Consider the following 18690-nt stretch of genomic DNA (forward strand, 5'->3'; position numbering starts at 1 on the left):
CACGCATTTTAGTGATGTGGAATTAAAATCTCCGGGCATCCAGACAGGCAGCCTCTGGATGTAGGTTTTCTTGCTTGTTTATATCGTTGTACAGTTCGTTAAGTGCCAGCTTGTTATTTTTATTGTACTGAGGTGGAATGTATACAACAGTCAAGATAACAGCTGAAAATTCCCTCGGGAGGTAGAAAGGTCGGTATTTGACCATCAGGTATTCCAAGTCGGGTGAACAGTGGGTCGACACACACCAGTTGGTGTTGATGTAGAGGCAAACCCCTCCCCACTCGATTTCCCCGACTGGACAATCGATTGAGTTGGATAGCAATGGGGGCTGCTGTCAAAGAACCATCTTTCAGAAAAGCATAGAATATTGCAATTGAGACTCCCGTTGGTAGCAAATCCGCATTCGGATTTCATCCATATCATTATGAAGTGAGTGGTCAGTAGAATGAGGGAAGACGTGACCGGTTTTCCCTTCACTTCCATATCACCAGGATTCCCCCCTCCCTGCCTCTGTAACGCCAGCGTTTCCTCTTGGGTAGCCCAAACATTGGGTCGGAATTACAGAGAGAGCCCAGGGCAGATGAGTTGAAGTAGAAGCCGGAATTAAGGTAAGTAACTGCCGATCTGATGTTCAAAAGTTATTGTCGGTTGTAAGAATTAATAGCATACATTGTGAAAATAAAATTAAAATAAACAACAAAATAATTGGGAGCTTACAAATGACAGCCATCCAGTACGGTGCCATCTTAGACATGCTTTCAATGAGAATGACAGAGCTATAACTCACATTTCTATGTGAATCTGATCGGGTCGCCCAAAGTGATATAGGCACACACACCTCAACTCCCCCCTCATAGTGCATAAACTCAGAAACCCATGCTTACACATTACACACACTTGTCCCCAGAGATTTGAGGAATGTGAGATCAGTTGTCATAGGTCGTTAATCTTTATGAACACCCACACAGTAAGAGTAGCATATGTGCTACAGGGACCCTCCAGGGGCTCACAGTGTGTCCCACAGGGACGGCCATTATGGAGAATCAGAGCACAGTTTCACATAGAGTAGACACTTCTAATGAGATCTGGTTGTGAACGTAATAATATCCTGGAGGTCTGATAACTAGCAAGACTGTTCCTTTCTTAGTCTTTCGTGGTAATATTTTTTTGCCTAGGTTTAGAGAACTTATATTAGACTACCAACTGACTGAACTATATCTAACCAATGTCCAGAGAAGCCAACTTGACAGTGTGGTAGTCAAGTAAAGAGTTTTGAATTCATAGCCCATTAGGTCACCCAGCCTACATCTTTTTGTGAAGAGGGATATTGGTCATCATTATCCCCGGTATGCCCCCACCCATTCCCTCTCTCCATTGGAATGTTTGCCATCCTGGGGGGCTAGCAGTTGTTAGCGAGCATGTGTGTCTGCAAGTGTCAGTGATGTTTGTGCACCTGGTCCTAAAATGAGTCCCTAAGACAAGATACATTTGTCTAAATATCACTTTATACCAGTTACAACTGATAAGGAAAACGGGTAGTGGACTCTGCTGTAGTTTTATCTCTTTTCCAAAACAGTGAAAAAACATTGTTGAAATCATGTGGTGATACAGTATAATCTCTGTTGACTGAAAACCAAGAACACGGCATGAATTCCAAGAATGGATTGAAACCATATTCATGAACTACTGAGACAAATAAACAGTCGAGTGGATGAGGTTCCTGCACAGCAATGTATACAAAATCAAAGGGAAATTTAAAAAAGTAATTTAACCACAGTGCCAGAAATAGACCGCCGCACTGATAAAACAGAGTTTCCACAACCCGACAGCCTCCTCTCATGCATTTAAATAATCTCACAGCAGATTACAACCGCAGCAGAAGTGCCGTTTGGCGTCAATAGCGTCCATTAATTTACATGGGAGAGAGTAAACCGCCCAGAGAAATAATACACTCCTTAAAGAAAGACGAAGAAAAAGGAGCAAATAAAGACAAAGATGAAGAAAGGAGAAAAAAACAGCCTTTTGATGAAGACTTGAATAATTCATCAAGGAGAATCTCAGATTGAAAATAATTAAAAATCAACAGATGGCCTCTCTATTACCCCCTCTTTCGTTCCCTCTCTTCACTTCCCAGCTCTATCACTCACTTAATCTTGCTCTCCTTTTGGCATTGGTTCACTCCAGAGAAGCCCCTTGCTTTCCCCACTCTTCCCCTGTGCAATGGTGGCGGGACTGACCCTGGACACAGTGGACAGACGACTCCATTCACTTTCTCCTGTACAAGCCAGTCAATGGAGACGCAATGGAGGGGCTCAGTCAGTGACCACTAAATCTCTAAGCTCAACAGGAGCTTGGGGGGGGGGGGTCTAATCCAGCTAAGCCTGTAGCACTGTGACACTCAAATCTCGGGCATGACCCACTGTTGTAACCGACACCAATGGAAAGTCATTAGCTGGACGTACTCAAGGTCATGGTGCAGACTTAGACTGGCTAATTCTAATGGTCAACATAAGCTGGCTAGGGGAAGTTCCTTCTCAATATTAGCTGTAAAATGCTCCCCCCGCAATCCTTCTTAACCTTAATTTCAACAAATAGCAAAATAGTTGATCAAATCACTTTGGGCGGCAGGGTAGCCTAGTGGTTAGAGTGTGTGACTAGTAACCGCAAGGTTGTGAGTTCAAACCCCCGAGCTGACAAGGTACAAATCTGTTGTTCTGCCCCTGAACAGGCAGTTAACCCACTGTTCCTAGGCCGTCATTGAAAATAAGAATTTGTTCTTAACTGACTTGCCTGGTTAAATAAAGGTAAAATAAAAAACTTTATGACATATGAAGTAAAAATTGCATGTCCCCATTTATAGCTACTGTATTCATAGGTGCATTGAAGCTGTTCTGGCCCAACACCCTATTAGACATGCTCTGGAACTTTGGCAACTACAAAATATTTTTTAAACCTCCCGCTTTGGGCTGGATGTGTCAATGTGTAGTTCATACTTTGTGCATAATCTATGAGTAGAATTACTGTTTTACCTCAATTAGCCACAAAATCCCTAGTTTGAAAGCGACTTCTTTCTGGAAGCTGTGCTGCGCCATTTTCCCTACATTTTCCCCCACGTCGGCCAACCCCATAGCAATTAGAGTTCAACCAATGAGCTTCTGCCCCTCGCCATTTGAGTGACAGCTAGCAAGAGGCACTTCATGCACACACAGCAGAGTGGGAGAGAGTGCAATGACGTGTTCCACAAATCTGCACGTGACGTAGTACTCAATTTTTGGGGATCACTTTTGGCTCGAGAGTGCTACTTTCAGAACTACTGGCTAAAAAGCATACACAAGTACCAGAGAATCTCTAAAACCATGTTTGGCTGTTACCTGTACGTCCCCAATATTGACCAATATTGATGAGGCATTGCTCATTGGATGGTGACAATCACCAGCAGGGGCTTCAGTGTAATACCTCAACAACTATACGAAATCTAACTTAATAGAAACTGTAAAGTGTATTCTTTTTTAACAGTCAATTCCCTAGCACTGCAGATATCAGTGACACAGACCAAATAGTCATAATGAGTCCACTCACCTCAGAGCTAGCTTCTAGCCGTCTTTCATGTGGCCCTCTGGGGCCAGGGACCTCAACCTCAGGAATAGGAGTGTGGTTCCTGTCTCCGGTGGGCAATCCCATGCTTTATCTCACTGGTGCCATTGATGTTCCTGTATCACATTATACCATGTTGAATCACCAGAGATAAGGGAAGATGGAGGGTAAGAATCCTGTTAACAAAGACAGAGATGGATAAGTCACGATGGCAAATTCATGAAGAATGCGCATTTACGCTTTTTGCCCCAATAAGTGAGGCAGTAGGCATCCTACTGGCATCTGAATTTATAGAAATGTAGCATATTCAATGCTGACACAATCACTTCTTGGTACGGAAGTTGCTGATACCTCAGGCTATAATGTTTTCACAGCTGATACATTTCCATCACGTCCAAGATAGACAGGTCGAGGAACCATTGCACAAGGATATGGAAATGCCATCTTTCAACAGTGGTTTGCAATTTATCTTTGAAGATTTCATTTCCTCCTCTTTGTGCTTTCTTAGGCAAAGAAGTGACATAGCCTGCAGCATCAGTCACCTCATTTAATTTAACACCACACTGCTCAGCTGATCAATATCTTCTATACATTTCCTGTTTAAGTAAAGTCAATACAAAAACATTACATAACCTATACCATCTGTAAGCTAATTGGGAAACATGACCAGCACACCTTGCCATGTCTGAACATGTCAACAGAGTGTGGTGTGAGCTTTCTGGAATTAGACCATTGCGGGGGGGAGGAAATCACAACAACAACCTATGGGTACCCTTTGAACACGAAGCTTGTGTATATCTCTACCAGTAACTAATGCCCAACAGTCTTCTGCCGCGTCAATAAACTAAAGGGTGATACCACCATCCGTCTCCAATCTGAAGCATGTAATTAAAAACTAAAAGGTTCACCCTGGTCATGACAAGTCAAGACCTTTGACCAGGAACCCAACTTACAAGACACAGGAGCTAGCTGGCATGTGGCCTTCCAATGTCCAGCTTCAAGCCAATGTCCAGCTGAACCCTGAGAGGAAAAGACACCCCCCCCCCCAAAAAAAGAAAAATATGTGGCCCACAGTTAGCAACCTTTATGCCCTCCAAGACTAGTTTTACATCTGGCCTAAAGATTTTATTAAACTCCTGAATGTTGCTTTGCCTCGCTTCACACGTTTCCCGTGACAATACCACTAATTTACCTTTTATTTTATTTTTTACCAGCTTTTTGTATATCTGAAAGGGGTAGGGGGTAGAAAACATGGAAAAACAAAGGCCACCTAAATACTTACACTGAGTGTACAAACATTAGGAACATCTGCTCTTTACATGACAGACTGACCACGTGAATACAGATGAAAGCCATCATCCCTTATTGGTGTCGCATGTTAAATCCACTTTAAAAAAATATATATATATATTTCACCTTTATTTAACCAAGTGGGCCAGTTGAGAACAAGTTCTTATTTACAACTGCAACCTGGCCAAGATAAAGCAAAGCAACACAAACAACAACACAGAGTTACACATGGAATAAACAAACATAGTCAATAACACAATAGGAAAAAAAATCTATATGCAGTGTGTGCGGTAAGTGAGGTAAGATAAGGGAGGTAAGGCAATAAATAGGCCATGGTGGCGAAATAATTACAATTTAGCAATTAAACACTGGAGTGATAGATGTGCAGAAGATGAATGTGCAAGTAGAGATACTGGGGTGCAAAGGAGAGAAAAAAATAACAATATGGGGATGAGGTAGTTGGATGGGCTATTTACAGATGGGCTATGTACAGGTGCAATGATCTGTGAGCTGCTCTGACAGCTGATGCTTAAAGTTAGTGAGGGAGATATGAGACTCCAGCTTCAGTGATTTTTGCAATTAGTTCCAGTCATTGGCACCAGAGAACTGGAAGGAAAGACGGCCAAAGGAGAAATTGGCTTTGGGGGTGACCAGTGAAATATACCTGCTGGAGCACGTGCTACGGGTGGGTGCTGCTGTGGTGACCAGTGAGCTGAGATAAGGAGGGGCTTTACCTAGCAAAGACTCATAGATGACATGGAGCCAGTGGGTTTGGCAACGAATATGAAGGGAGGGCCAGCCAACGAGAGCATACAGGTCACAGTTGTGGGTAGTATATGGGGCTTTGGTGAGAAAACGGATGGCACTGTGAATGACTGCATCCAATTTGCTGAGTAGAGTGTTGGAGGCTATTTTGTAAATTACATCGCCAAAGTCAAGGATCGGTAGGATAGTCAGTTTTACAAGGGTATGTTTGGCAGCATGAGTGAAGGAGGCTTTGTTGCAAAATAGGAAGCCGATTCTAGATTTAATTTTGGATTAGAGATGCTTAATGTGAGTCTGGAAGGAGACTTTACAGTCTAACCAGACACCTAGGTATTTGTAGTTGTCCACATATTCTAAGTCAGAACCAGCTAGAGTTTTACTTGCATGTAAGAGCAGTTGGAGGCCACAGATGGAGAGTTGTATGGCATTGAAGCTCGTCTGGAGGTTCAAAGAAGGGCTAGAATCAGTGTAGATGAAGGGGAGGAGACTGCTTAAAAATAAGGATTTTTAAGCCTTGAGACAATTGAGACATGAACTGTATACGTGTGCCATTGAGGTGAATGGGCAAGACAAAAGATTTAAGTGCCTTTGAATGGGGTATGGTAGTATTTTCCAGGCGCACCGATTTGAGTGTGTCAAGAACTTCAACTCTGCTGGGTTTTTCACACAACAGTTTCCCTTGTGTTTCAACAATATCCCACCACCCAAAGGACATCCAGCCAACTTGACACATGGGCCAGCATCCCTGTGGAAGGCTTTCGACACCATGTAGAGTTCATGCCCCGACGAATTGAGGCAGGTATTCCTGATGTTTTGTCCATTCAGTGTATATCCCTTTCATACTAAGACGTATTTCCGATAACTTTACCAACTTTTTTCAGTCTTCTCTTTATATCCGAAACATATTGCTGATAGCAAAGTCATTTAGTTTATTTCCGCCTAGTAGACCTAGTAATAATTTTGGTGAAGTTCTGCCTACGGCTTAATATAATGCAGAGGCGGCATTTGTATGCATTATGAGCTGTACCAGTTAACAATTATTTAAGATATAAATAGATTTGATTGATTGGCATAAAGCCCTTTTTACATCAGCAAATGTCACAAAGTGTTTATACAGAAACCCAGCCTAAAACCCCACAGAGCAAGCAATGCAGATGTAGAAGCACGGTGGCTAGGAAAAACTCCCTAGAAAGGCAAGAACCTAAAAAGAAACCTAGAGAGGAACCAGGCTCAGGGGTGGCCAGTCCTCTTCTTGCTGTGACGGTAGAGATAAGAGTACATGGCCATTAAGGCTAGATAGTTCTTCATGATGTTCAAATGTTCATTGATGACCAGCGGGGTCACAGTGGTGATTATCTAGCAAGCCAGGCAACTTTCTAGACAACAATGTTTTGGTTCGGTGCTAAAATTTAGCTTGTTATATTTAGCCAGATCATATAATTACTAGAACATACAATATATATCCACAAAAGTATGTGGACACCCCTTCAAAAAAGTGGATTCAGCTATTTCAGCCACACCCGTTGCTGACAGGTATATAAACCCGAGCACACGGACATACAATCTCCATTGACAGACATTGGCAGTAGAATGGCCAACAAGTCAGTTTGTAAAATGTCTGCCCTGCTAGAACTGCCCTGGTAAACTTTAATGGCTGTTCTTGTGAAGTGAAAACGTCTAGGCTCAGTCGCGAAGTTGCAGGCTACACAAGCTCACAGAAGCGTGTAGCGCGTAAAAATTGTCTGTCCTTGGTTGCAACACTCACTACCGAGTTACAAACTGCCTCTGTAAGCAACGTCAGTACATGAACTGTTCTTTGGGAGCTTCATGAAATGGGTTTCCATCGCCGAGCAGCCACACACAAGCCTAAGATCACCATGCGCAATGCCAAGCGTGTGCTTGAATGGTGTAAAGCACGCGGCCTGCGTCGCATGATATATTGTTGTCTCTACCTTCTTGCCCTTTGTGCTGTTGTCTGTGCCTAATAATGTTTGTACCATGTTATGTGGTGCTACCATGTTGTGCTGCTGCCATGTTGTGTTGCTACCATGTTGTGTTGGCATGTGTTGCTGGCATGCTGTTGTTGTCTTAGGTCTCTCTTTATGTAGTGTTGTGGTGTCTCTTGTCGTGATGTGTGTTCTGTCCTATATATTTATTTATCCTTTTGCCTTTTGGTAGGCCGTCATTGTAAATAAGAATTTGTTCTTAACTGACTAGTTAAATAAAGGTTAAATAAATTGGACTCTGGAGCAGTGGAAACGCGTACTCTGGAGTGATGAATCACGCTTCAACATCTGGCAGTGTGTTTGGATTTGGCGGATGCCAGGAGAACTGCATAGTGCCAACTGTAAAGTTTGATGGAGGAGAAATAATGGTGTGGGGCTGTATTTCATGGTTCAGGCTCAGCCCCTTAGTTCCAATGAAGGGAAATCTTAACGCTACAGCATACAATGACATTCTAGACGATTCTGTGCTTCCAACTTTGTGGCAACAGTTTGGGGAAGGCCCTTTCCTATTTCAGCATGACAATGACCCGGTGTACACAGCCAGGTCTATAAGAGCCCTGTGCATACCAGACATCACTAATTCTCATGAATAAATGAAAGCAAGTCCTCACAACAATGTTCCATCATCTAGTGGAGAGCCTTCCCATAAGAGTGGAGGCTGTTATGGCAGAAAAGGGGGCACCAACTCCATATTAAAACTTCTTAGGGCTGCAATCCCGTTAACGGGATCGATATGACAACAGCCAGTGAAAGTGCAGGGCGCCAAATTCAAAACAACAGAAATCTCATAATTAAAATTCCTCAAACATACATGTATGTATCTTATACCGTTTTAAATGTAATCTTGTTGTTAATCCCACCACATTTTGATTTCAAATAGGCTTTACAGCTAAAGGACCACAAACGTTTATGTTAGGTCACCACCAACTCACAGAAAAACACAGCCATTTTTCCAGCCAAAGAGAGGAGTCACAAAAAGCGTTACGTTCACTAGTTCCAAAAACATCTAGTGATTTTGCATTGCCACATCAATTGCCACATCAATTTTACAGAAATACTCATCATAAATGTTGATGATAATGCACGTGTTACACATGGAATTATAGATATACCTCTCCTTAACTTCTTGAAACTCCCCATCCCGGATCCGGGTTTGTGACTAAAGCCTCAGGCTCATTAGCATAATGCAACGTTAACGATTTCTGAAAATCGCAAATAAAATGAAAATAATGCGTCTGCTCTCAAGCTTAGGCTTTTCTTAACAACACTGTCATCTCAGATTTTCAAAATATGCTTTTGAACCATAGAAATTGACTAATTTGTGTAAGAGTATGCAAAGCTAGCATAGCATTTTGAGTAGCATTTAGCACGCAACATTTTCACAAAAACCAGATAACCAAATAAATAAAATCATTTACCTTTGAAGAGCTTCTGATGTTTTCAATGAGGAGACTCTCAGTTACATACCAAATGCGCAGTTTTTCCTGAAAGCGTCTGTGTGTAGGAGAAATCGTTCCGTTTTCTACATTGCGTCTGGCTACCGAAACGAACCGAAAATTCAGTCACCTACACCAACTTTTTCCGGATTAACTACATAATATCGACCGAAACATGGCAAACGTTGTTTGGAATCAATCCTCAAGGTGTTTTTTCACATATCTCTTCATTGATATGCAGTTCGTGGAAGCTTGCTTTCCTCTCTGTATCGCATGGAAAAATACTGGTAGGTGACTTTTGCGCACCAATTTCGGCGCAGGACACCGGGCGGACACCTGGTAAATGTGGTCTCTTATGGTCAATCTTCCAATGATCTGCCTACAAATACGTCACAATGCTGCAGACACCTTGGGGAAACGACAGAAAGGGCAGGCTCATTCCTCTCGCATTCACAGCCATATAAGGAGACAATGGAAAACAGATCCTCAAAAATCCTTGTCATTTCCTGGATGCCATCTCATCTTGGTTTTGCCTGAAGCTCACGTTCTAGGGCACGCACAGAGAATATCTTGGTATTTCTGGACACGTCAGAGTGTTTTCTTTCGAATGCTATCAATTATATGCATAGTCGAGCATCTTTTTGTGACAAAATATCTTGTTTAAAACGGGAACGTTTTTCATCCAAAAATGAAATAGCGCCCCCATAGATGTAAGAGGTTAATGCAAACGCGGTGTCAGATTTAAAAAAAAATTGACAGAAAAAGCAAACCATGCAATAATCTGAGAACGGCGCTCAGAAAAAAAAAACATTATCCGCCATGTTGGAGTCAACAGAAATCAGAAATAACATTATAAATATTCCCTTACCTTTGATGATCTTCATCAGAATGCACTCCCAGGAATCCTAGTTCCACAATAAATGTTTGATTTGTTTGATAATGTCCATTATTTATGTCCAAGTAGCTACTTTTGTTAGGGAGTTAGGTACACAAATCCAAACGCTCGTGCAGGTCCAGCCGAACGTCGGACGAAAGCTTCAAAATGTTATATTACAGGTCATAGAAACATTTCAAACTAAGTATAGAATCAATCTTTAGGATGTTTTTATCATAAATCTTCAATAACGTTCCAACTGGAGAATTCCATTGTCTGTAGAAAAGCCATGGAACGCAGGTCGCTCTCATGTGTAATGTGCATGACCAGGACCTGGCTCTCTGCCAGACCACTGACTCAAAGAGCTCTCATCCAGCCCCACATCACAGTAGAAGCCTCATTCAAGTTTCTAAATACTGTTGACATCTAGTGGAAGCCTTAGGAACATAACCAATATCCCACTGTGTATTCAATAGGGGCTGAGTTGAAAATCGACCAACCTCAGATTTCCCACTTCCTGTTTGGATATCTTCTCAGGTTTTTGCCTGCCATATGAGTTCTGTTATAATCACAGACATCATTCAAACAGTTATAGAAACTTCAGAGTGTTTTCTATCCAATACTAATAATAATATGCATATATGAGCAACTGGGACTGAGGAGCAAGCTGTTTAATCTGGGCACCTTTCATCCAAGCTACTCAATACTGCCCCTGCAGCCATAAGAAGTTAATGCCCATGATTTTGTAATGAGCAATGAGCAGGTGTCCACATACCTTTGGTCATGTAGTGTATCTAACTGCCAACCTTTTATTCATCATAAGAGGAAAATTAAGACATTACAAGGTAATTATTTACAAATGATTTAGAAGTATAAGCAAAAAAAAAACTCACCAGAAGCAGGCGGGTGAAAAAAGTAGAGTGAGGAAGTTGGAAGGACGGGACCGGCAGAGCAGTGACTGTATACTAGCAGGGAGAGGCTATACGGACACAACTGGTACACAAATTGACAAAGTATGTCGCACAGCGAGAGTTGAGTGGAAGCTAATGGATTCTGTCATCCTGATGAGCCCTTCCCCGTAAGCTAGTTTATGCTGGCTAGCTGGAAACAGCAGCATGGCACTAGTAAAATAAAGTTGCTAATTTCGATGGGTGAGGGAGAAATAACTTGTAGTATTAGCCACCATCTGGATGTCACCGTGACATGCCACTGAGCTAACGTAATGGCAAGCCATTGCAAATGACCAGTGCAACTGTGTTGTATTTAGGTGCTTGCTAGCCTCTGATACTGGCGACATCTCCCAGAGTGAAGCAATATGTTCAGGCAAAGAGGCTATCGTGCTTGCCGATGTGAGTTGAATAATGACAACATTTTTCTTGTGTGACTCCAGATGTGGGATCTTAATTTGATCACTCTTGTTGCGGCGAATTTTCCTGCACAGCAGGAAATGCAAACTTGTAGTGTATTCAAGATTTTTAAAAGGCTTCTAAGTTTGTAGTTTCCACTTTAAAATGTCAGACTTGATTTGCCCAAATGAAAAAATGTTTGACCATTACTTATAATCCACATTTCCTGTAGCAAACTGGCTCAATTTAAGATTCTACATCTGTACAGTGCCAGCAATAAAACACAAAAAGAGACATGCTCTAATTGAGCGAGGCGTCAAAGTGGAAACCCCGCCCGGCTTCGGTTGGGTCATTATAATTCCAAACAATGCATTCTAAAATTACTGTGGGATGAGTTTTTGCTTGTAAGCAGGAATCTGGAAGATATAATTATGGTCAGATTTGCATAATGGAGGGCGAGGAAGAGCATTGTACGTATCTCTGTATGTAGAGTAAAGGTGGTCTAGAGGGTTTTTTCCTCCGGTTGCACATGTGACAAATCACACACACGACTAACATGCTTGCCTTTGAGTTTAGGCCATTACTGTTGAAGAAATGAAAACAGTGTGGTCACTCAGGTTACCATGACAATGCTCACAACAACAGGGTCAAAGTTGAATGCCTCTTGCGCCTCCCGGCAAAAAAAATGTCAATATAAAAGGTGAATGTCGATAATTCACATAGGATTTGTGGTACGTTGCCTGAAAAAAATTATTGGGCAATGTGTTTATATGATCCCCTTTCAAAACAGCCAAATGTTTACGTGGTAAATAAATACTCTGTTACTGTTTTAAAAGAGAAGTTATTTTTTACAACCAAATAAAAAAAATGTATGGGATGTTACAGAACGGTCCTGACAACTTTTTTTGTGATTTCACGTTTTTAAGAAACTACCCCAAACAGCAAACTCATCCTAGTTTTTTAGTATGGGGACCCAGAAAAACATGAACAAAGGCTCCAAAAATACCCAAATACATCCTTTAAAAACGTCAAAGCTCTCAGTATAGTGATGCAGGTCTTTAGATGTTGTTCACATGAAATTGTGTCATTCTGAACTTTATCTGTAACGTTAAATTCCATTTTGTTGCGACTTGAGAAATACTTCTCCGTCAATTCTACAAGTAAGTGCCAAAATAAAGGAAACACTTGAGTAAATGAGGGATACAACATGCGCCGAATACAACAGGTGTAGTCCTTCCCGTGAAATGCTTACTTACAAGCCCTTAACCAACAATGCAGTTTTATTTTGTAGTGATGTACTGGGATGCACACACGAACCTTTGTAGCACCTTGCGGTCGGATATCAGTTGTTGCCATACCAAACAGTGATGCAACCAGTGTGGATGCTCTAGTTTGTGCAGCTGTACAATTCTTTGAGGATATGAGGACCCATGCCAAATCTTTCCAGTCTGAAGCAGAATAGGCATTGTCGTGCCCTCTTCATGACTGTCTTGGTGTGTTTGGACCATAATAGTTTGTTAGAGATGTGGACACCAAGGAACTTGAAGTACTCAACCCGCTCCACTACAACCCGCCGATGTGAATGTGGGTGTGCTCGGCCCTCCTTTTCCTGTTGTCCATAATCACCTCCTTGTCTTGCTCACATTGAGGGAGAGGTTTTTGTCCTGGGACCACATTGCCAGGTCTCTGACCTCCTCCCTATAGGCTGTCTCATAGTTGTAGGTAAGTGGTTCCCAAACTTTTTATAGTCCCTTACCCCTTCAAACATTCAACCTCCAGCTGCGTACCTCCTCTAGCACCAGGGTCAGCTCACTCTCAAATGTTGTTTTTTTGCCATCATTGTAAGCCTGCCACACACACTGTAAGATACATTCATTCTTATGTTTAATAAATGTGAGTTTTTGTCACAACCCGGCTCGTGGGAAGTGACAAAGAGCTCTTATAGGACCAGGGCACAAATAATAATAATCAATCCTTTTTCTTTATTTAGCCACCTTACATATAAAACCTTATTTGTTCTTCCAAAATTGTGACTAACTCACCAAAGGTTAATGAGAAGGGTGTGCTTGAATGCATGCACATAACTCTGCAATGTTGGGTTGTATAGGAGAGTCTCAGTCTTAAATAATTTTCCACACACAGTCTGTGCCTGTATTTATTTTTCATGCTAGTGAGTGCCGAGAATCCACTCACACAGGTACGTGGTTGCAAAGGGCATCAGTGTCTTAAAAGCATGATTTGCCAAGGCAGGATCTGAGCGCACCCCATCCAGAAATCTGTCAGTGGCTTCTGATTAAATTCAATTTTCACAGAACCGCTTGATGCAATTTCGATGAGGCTTTCTTGTTCAGATATCGGTAAGTGGATTGGAGGCAGGGCATGAAAGGGATAATGAATCCAGTTGTTTGTGTCATCCGTTTCGGGAAAGTACCTGCGTAATCACACACCCAACTCACTCAGGTGGTTCGCTATGTCACATTTGACATTGTCCGTAAGCTTGAGTTCATTGCACACAAAAAAATCATTCAATGATGGAAAGACCTGTGGGTTGTCCATGTTAATGCAGACAGAGAAGAGCTCCAACTTCTTAATCTTAGCCTCAATTTTGTACCCCACATTGAATATACAATTGAAGTTGGAAGTTTACATACACTTAGGTTAGGGTCATTAAAAATCATTTTCAGCCACTCCACAAATTTCTTGATAACAGACTATAGTTTTGGCAAGTTGGTTAGGACATCTACTTTGTGCATGACACAAGTAATTTTCCCAACAAATGTTTACAGACAGATTATTTCACTTATATCTGTATCACAATTCCAGTGGGTCAGAAGTTTACATACACCAAGATGACTGTGCCTTTAAACAGCTTGGAAAATTCCAGAAAATTATCTCATGGCTTTAGAAGTTTCTGACTAATTGACATAATTTGAGTCAATTGGAGGTGTACCTGTGGATGTATTTCAAGGCCTACCTTCAAACTCACTGCCTCTTTGCTTGACATTGTGGGAAAATCAAAAGAAATCAGCCAAGACTTCAGAAAATAACTGTAGACCTCCACACGTCTGATTCATCCTTGGGAGCAATTTCCAAACACCTGAAGGTACCACGTTCATCTGTACAAACAATAGTACGCCAGTATAAACACCATGGAACCACGCAGCCGTCATACCGCTCAGAAAGGAGACGCGTTCTGTCTACTAGAGATGAACGGACTTTGGTGCGAAAAGTGCAAATTAATCCCAGAACAACAGCAAAGGACCTTGTGAAGATGCCGGAGGAAACAGGTACAAAAGTATCTATATCCACAGTAAAACGAGTCCAACATAACCTGAAAGGCCGCTCAGCACGGAAGAAGCCACTGCTCCAAAACCACCATTAAAAAATCCAGACTATGGTTTGCAACTGCACATGGGGACAAAAGATCATACTTTTTGGAGAAATGTCCTCTGGTCTGATGAAACAAAAATAGAACTGTTTGGCCATAATGACTGTTGTTATGTTTGGAGGAAAAAGGGGGACGCTTGCAAGCCGAAGAACACTATCCCAACCGTGAAGCACGGGGGTTGCAGCATCATGTTGTGGGGGTGCTTTGCTGCAGGAGGGATTGGTGCACTTCACAAAATAGATGGCATCATGAAAAAGAAAAATTATGTGGATATATTGAAGCAACATCTCAAGACATCAGTCAAGAAGTTAAAGCCTGGTCGCAAATGGGTCTTCCAAATGGACAATGACCCCAAGCATACTTCCAAAGTTGTGGCAAAATGGCTTAAGGACAACAAAGTCAAAGTATTGGAGTGGCCATCATAAAGCCCTGACCTCAATCCTATAGAAAATGTGTGGGCAGAACTGAAAAAGCGTGTGAGAGCAAGGAGGCCTACAAACCTGACTCAGTTACACCAGCTCTGTCAGGAGGAATGGGCCAAAATTCACCCAACTTATTGTGGGAAGCTTGTGGAAGGCTACCCAAAACGTTTGACCCAAGTTAAACAATTTAAAGGCAATGCTACGAAATACTAATGTGTAGTGTATGTGAACTTCTGACCCACTGGGAATGTGATGAAAGAAATAAAAGCTTAAATAAATCATTCTCTCTACTATTATTCTGACATTCACATTCTTAAAATAAAGTGGTGATCCTCATTGACCTAAGACAGGGAATTTTTACTAGGGTTGAATGTCAGGAATTGTGAAAAACTGAGATTAAATGTATTTGGCTAAGGTGTATATAAACTTCCAACTTCAACTGTAGTTGCGGAGAGTCCATGTAATCCTAGATTCAGATCATTTAGGTGAGAAAAAAAACATCACCCAGATAGGCCAGTCTTGTGAGAAACTCGTCATCATGCAAGTGATCAGACAAGTGAAAATGATGGTCAATAAAGAAAACTTTAAGCTCGTCTCTCAATTTAAAAAAAACATGTCAATACTTTGCCCCTTGATAACCAGCGCACTTCTGTATGTTGTAAAAGCGTTACATGGTCACTGCCCATATCATTGCATAGTGCAGAAAATAAGCGAGAGTTCAGGCGCCTTGCTTTAACAAAGTGAACCATTTTCACTGTAGTGTCCAAAACATATTTCAAGCTGTGAGCAAGGACGCTGCAGTGTACCCAAATGCACGCACGTTACCACTCCACTATGTCTCCCTGTCATGTCTTTTGCTCCATCAGCACAGATACCAACATGAGGAGCAGCTACATTTGGCTACATACGGACCATTAGTGGAATTCCCGAAATGGTTAATGTGATTGGATGTTAATTATTTGACATTACATGGTTTCATTTTAGGCAGTGAAACGAGGCTACTCAGGCGACAAAAAACCTCACCCTTTGTATGCATCTCTGTGTGTGGAGTAAAGTTGGTCTAGAGGGTTTTTTCCTCCAGTTGCACATGTGACATGTTGGTAGAAATGAGGTTAAATTAATTTAAAGTTTTACTGCATTAAAGTCCCTGGCCACTAGGAGCGCCGCTTCTGGGTGAGCATTCTCGTTTGCTTATGGCCTTATACAGCTCGCTGAGTGCGGTCTTAGTGCCTGCATCGGTTCGTAGTGTTAAATAGACAGCTACGAAAAATATAGATAAACTCTTGTTAAATAGTGTGGTCTACAGTTTATCATGAGATACTTAACCTTGAGACTTCCTTAATATTAGAGATTACGCACTAGCTGTTATTAACAAATAGACAGACCACCACCCGTCATCTTACCAAAGGTGTGCTGTTCTGTCGATGACTATCTATTATCTATGTCCCCGTTCAGCCACAACTGAACGAGGACGTGAAACATAAGATATTAAAGTTAATGTCCCATTGGTAGGATAGTCTCGAACAGTGTTCCTCCAGTTTATTCTCCATTGATTGCACATTCGCCAGTAGGATGGATGGTAAAAGTGGATTATCCACTCGCCAACAAATTCTCACCAAGCACCCGAATCTGCAGCCCCTGTATCGGTGTCTCTTCTTCATGCAAATGAAGGTATTTGGGCATGGTCTGGGAGACGTAAATATTTTGCGTTTTGAAAGCATGGGGTGCTTCCACACAGGAAGTTCCAGACACTTGTAGAATCTATGCCAAGGCGCATTGAAGTGGTTCTGGCAGCCCAACGGACTATTAAGAGATTGTTGGCGTTTCCTTTATTTTGTCAGTTACCTGTAGCAGCAGGCTACATGGAGAATGGAACAGCTGGAGGGGAAATGGCTCGAGTCGCACAAAAGGAAATATAACATTCTGGATAAAGTTCATAATGACAAAAAAAAACATTTAAAATCAGGAGTTTAATGGTTGTGATAGGAGAAAACTGAGGATGGATCAACAACATTGTAGTTACTCCACAATACTAACCTAATATTACAGAGTGAAAAGAAGGAAGAATCTACAGAATAAAAATATCCAAAACATGCATCATGTTTGCAACAAGGCACTAAAGTAATACTGCACAAAATGTGGAAAAGCAATTCAATTTTTGTCCTGAATACAAAGTGTTGTATTGGATTTGCCCCAAACAACATAACACATTAACGAGTACCACTCTCCATATTTTCAAGCATAGTGGCGGCTGCATCATAGTTATTGGCCCAGTGTCGTCCGGGTTAGGGGAGGGTTTGGCTCGGGGGGCTTTACAAGTAGGCTGTCATTGTAGATAAGAATTTGTTCTTAACCGACTTGCCTAGTTAAATAAATCAATAAATGTTATGGTTATGCTTGTAATCGTTAAGGACTGGGGAGTTTTTCAGGATTAAAACGAAACAGAAAGTGTTTTTTAATTTTTAAAATTTATACAAATGTTATTTTTTTGTGTGTAGATCATTGACACAAAATTACAATTAAATCCATTTAAATCCCACTTTGTAACAACAAAATATGTAAAAGGTCTCGGGGAGTGAATGCTCTCTGAAGGCACTAGTCATGATTACTGCATTTTCACAGGCTCTGTAACCAAAATACAGATATCAGATATGTGTCTGTGTATGGTTGTCGGCTTTTTTCAAGGTAAATTCATGAACACTTCCATTGTTCCCTAATTTGAACTGGAAACAGCCCCCATGGTTTAACACCATCCCAACCCCTCTCAATTTGCCAGTTACCCACTGATATGTATAAAAGATATGTATAAAAGGTATGTATATACCTGCAAAAAAGTGGTAGATAAAAGGCTGTTTGAAAGGGAGTCAAATAAACATTGCCTTGTACTTTTTACAGGTAACATATACTGTATGTCTGCTGCGGTGACCGTATTACTGCCACGCAGGCAGTAATGAGTCATGACCACAGTAAAATTCCACGTGACTATTGAGTCACAGTAATCTCCTTTTATGCACTCTGGACATGCCTTGGTAATACCCAACTTGCTAATGATCATCAGGCCCTCATGGCCTGGTACTCAGGGCTCTATTGTTCCTCTAACCACTCTGACATCAATTCAAATGCAATGAAAAATCACAAACACATCATAAAAACAGTATAGTGCTTTTAAAAAACTAATCTCACAGTGATGATCAAGTTGAAGAAAGAACTTCAACAGCAGGTTGAAACTGAGTGTAAAACATTGTCGTGGTGGATGTTGTTTCAAAGCTGAACAATGAAATGGACAGAGCTTTCTAAGGTGATGATTCATTCAAAATACCCATTTTAGAGCTCATGCAAAACCCTGAAGTAAAATTACGATTGTGCTACATAGCCTAGCGCATATTAACCACGGCAGAAAAACAGAAAACTGATTTAAGATGTATTTGGTACATAATTGGTCTATTCTAGACTCTACTCCAAAATTAAACAAATTAGAGTAATCACCTTTGAGTGTGGACTGTATTATTATTATTATTATGATGCATACTGGATGGACTGGTTAACTTATGCTACACTCCAAAATTTTT

The 18690-nt window shown here is 41.3% G+C and overlaps 1 protein-coding gene across 1 annotated transcript in view; it reads right to left on the minus strand.

Moving 5' to 3' along the window:
• Positions 1–18690, minus strand: part of LOC135539862 (nck-associated protein 5-like) — a 135850-nt gene that overhangs the window by 68974 nt on the left and 48186 nt on the right. Inside the window, exon 2 of the mRNA XM_064966046.1 lies at positions 3580–3770. The gene's annotated coding sequence lies outside the window, so the exon portion shown is untranslated. The remainder of the gene's footprint in view (positions 1–3579; positions 3771–18690) is intronic.

Source organism: Oncorhynchus masou, chromosome 5, assembly GCF_036934945.1.
Source record: "Oncorhynchus masou masou isolate Uvic2021 chromosome 5, UVic_Omas_1.1, whole genome shotgun sequence".
Classification (NCBI taxonomy): domain Eukaryota; kingdom Metazoa; phylum Chordata; class Actinopteri; order Salmoniformes; family Salmonidae; genus Oncorhynchus; species Oncorhynchus masou.